Raw genomic sequence first — 2,434 nt, forward strand, 5'->3', positions numbered from 1 at the left:
CGTTTTTCATCTGTTGTTGACAAATTCTTCTCCTCATCTAGCACTATTCCACTTACTCAGAGAGAATCACAACCTTGAGTGATTGGACATTCATTAACAATCTGCTAAAATAGAATACAACTCCATAATCCGTATACATACATGGAGAAATCTCATCACATTAAATCTCAAAGAGAAGGCCTGAAGATATAAACTAATGCGTCTAACTTGTCAAAGGCCACCCTGCTGGTATTGTGCGGAGGGAAGTCCCAGAGGCTGGAGGGTAGACACTAAAACATGCAGCTTTATCCCTTATCTACAATTGGAAGAGTACTGCACAACACATTCCTACCAACAATAAAATAATTTTCATACAACCTTGGATTTCTTTATAACACTGCACAACATATTCAAGTACAAGTGTAACATAAACCATAATTGATTTTTGAACAAAGTCCTAGAATCTCCTTATAATATGGCATATAGAGTAGAACAAGACAATTACATGGTATGCAACTATGCAAGGTATCAAATCTTAATACTTTTGTATAACCTTTGATAAAGAAATACGTAATCTCTTCACTACAACACACAGGGATAACCATGTAATTATCTTGACAAGTTACCTGATTATTACCACAACAGCCTCATTTTCTAGTTTGTGTGATGAGATGGAGTCACGCAGGATACTTGGTTCAGACCTAATTCTTGCATCGCCCCCTCCCCATGAAGTTTATTTTCAATCTCATGTTAAAGATGGGATCTTATCAAGAGTTCTAGGTTACTAAAATGATACAACGTTATTCACCAACACATTCTCATGCTATAGCAAGGTATCACATGCCGCAAACTATTGAGAGAATGAATAACAACATCCTTATATTTGTAGTATGATTTTGACTAACATACTAACATACATTACTTCAATATTTCAACCAACCAACCAACCAAGATAATTGAAAGTTGAAACCTGTTAGGTTGTTCATATAAGCCAAGCGGCCAACTGCAAGTTCTAATAAGATCCATCAATGTAGATTCTAACAAGAGTAACAACACCTAATCTAATACCTTTCTCATGTACTACCTTTTAACATTAGTCTTGTCTAATGAAACTTGCATCTAATATGGTACTTCTAAGAAATACATTCCAACATTATAATTTCCAAGTATGAAATGTATCATAAACCTTCCAATATTTGTGTAAACTAAAATAGTAATCACAGATTTGCACAGCCTACTCAAATTGGCAATGGTAGCATAACAACAAAGGAGGCACTATCATTTGGACCTACTAAAATATCAATTATCTCTCACTTTAGTAACAAATGTATTTCTAAATTTACTTGGCTAAAATAGGAAAGCATCATCAAATAAAATCACATCAAAAAGCCTTCAAAATATCATCATCAGATTAGCATTTTATACACAATTACAAATAATAACACTCTGAACAAAATCAAACCAGCAAGATCCGTCATTTAGGATAAATCTTGTAGAAAAATCGACACATTTTGTAAATCCCTAAATTAACAGTTGAACACAATAAATAATATCACAATTCAATGAACACAAAATTGAAAGCAAACCCAGAAAAAATCTCAGTCGCATTTCACTATTTCAATAATCAATCGAACACTGCACCAGATAAATTGACCGAATTTGCAGCTTCAACAGTAACTGCAACCATTAGAATCAGCTCAACTGCTCAAGGAAGAAGAACAATTGAAATCAGCAGCCTAAAAAATGAAGGTATTAAATTCATAAGTAAAATCAGAAAATGAATCTCACAAAATTTGGAGAGAGAAAAAGAAAACTAGGGTTTTGGTTCATTAGCTTGAGTGAGGTAAACTAGGTACTGTAGCAGCTGATTATAGTTTCTTACATCACATGAGATACGTTTCATCAGCTACTATCATCCTTATGGTATCGGAGGAGAATCACAACCCTGACAAATTAAATATCTTATTCCATCAACTTCTTCGTCTTCCGCTTGCCGGCCGCCGTATCAACAACTCCTTTGACACATATTCTGAATTGAGGAGTAGAAAAAGTTTACTTATTTGGATGCTGGTGAAAGAGACGCCATGAACGATTAATTTGTCAGAGTTGTAACTCTCCCTCGATAACACATGAAAGCGATAGTAGCCCCTAAAATCAGGGTGCTCATGCTTTTTTTGGTGAGAGAAAGAAACTTAAGATACTATTGTTGATGAACCTTATTGGACTTATATATATCATCCATTTTTTCTCACATATATTATATTTAGGCAAATTTGTTAAAAAGGACCTTTTATAACCCAAATTTTGCGAGAAAGGACCTTATATAATTTTTTTGTGAAATAACACCTTAATGTAAATTTTTTTGCGAGAAAGGACCTTATATAATTTATTTTTTGTGAAATCACACGTTAATGTAATTTTTTTTTGCGAAAGACAACCAAAAGTAAATTTCCGG

General features: G+C 33.7%; 1 long non-coding RNA gene across 1 annotated transcript; it reads right to left on the minus strand.

Moving 5' to 3' along the window:
• Positions 1 to 1,348: 1,348 nt before the first annotated feature.
• Positions 1,349 to 2,159, minus strand: LOC110786311 (uncharacterized). The gene is made up of 2 exons (XR_002532857.2): positions 1,862 to 2,159; positions 1,349 to 1,680 (listed from the first exon to the last, which is right to left on the minus strand). It is a non-coding gene; the product is annotated as an uncharacterized lncRNA (long non-coding RNA).
• Between the last annotated feature and the right edge of the window lie 275 nt (positions 2,160 to 2,434).

This window comes from Spinacia oleracea, chromosome 3 (assembly GCF_020520425.1).
Source record: "Spinacia oleracea cultivar Varoflay chromosome 3, BTI_SOV_V1, whole genome shotgun sequence".
NCBI lineage: Eukaryota > Viridiplantae > Streptophyta > Magnoliopsida > Caryophyllales > Amaranthaceae > Spinacia > Spinacia oleracea.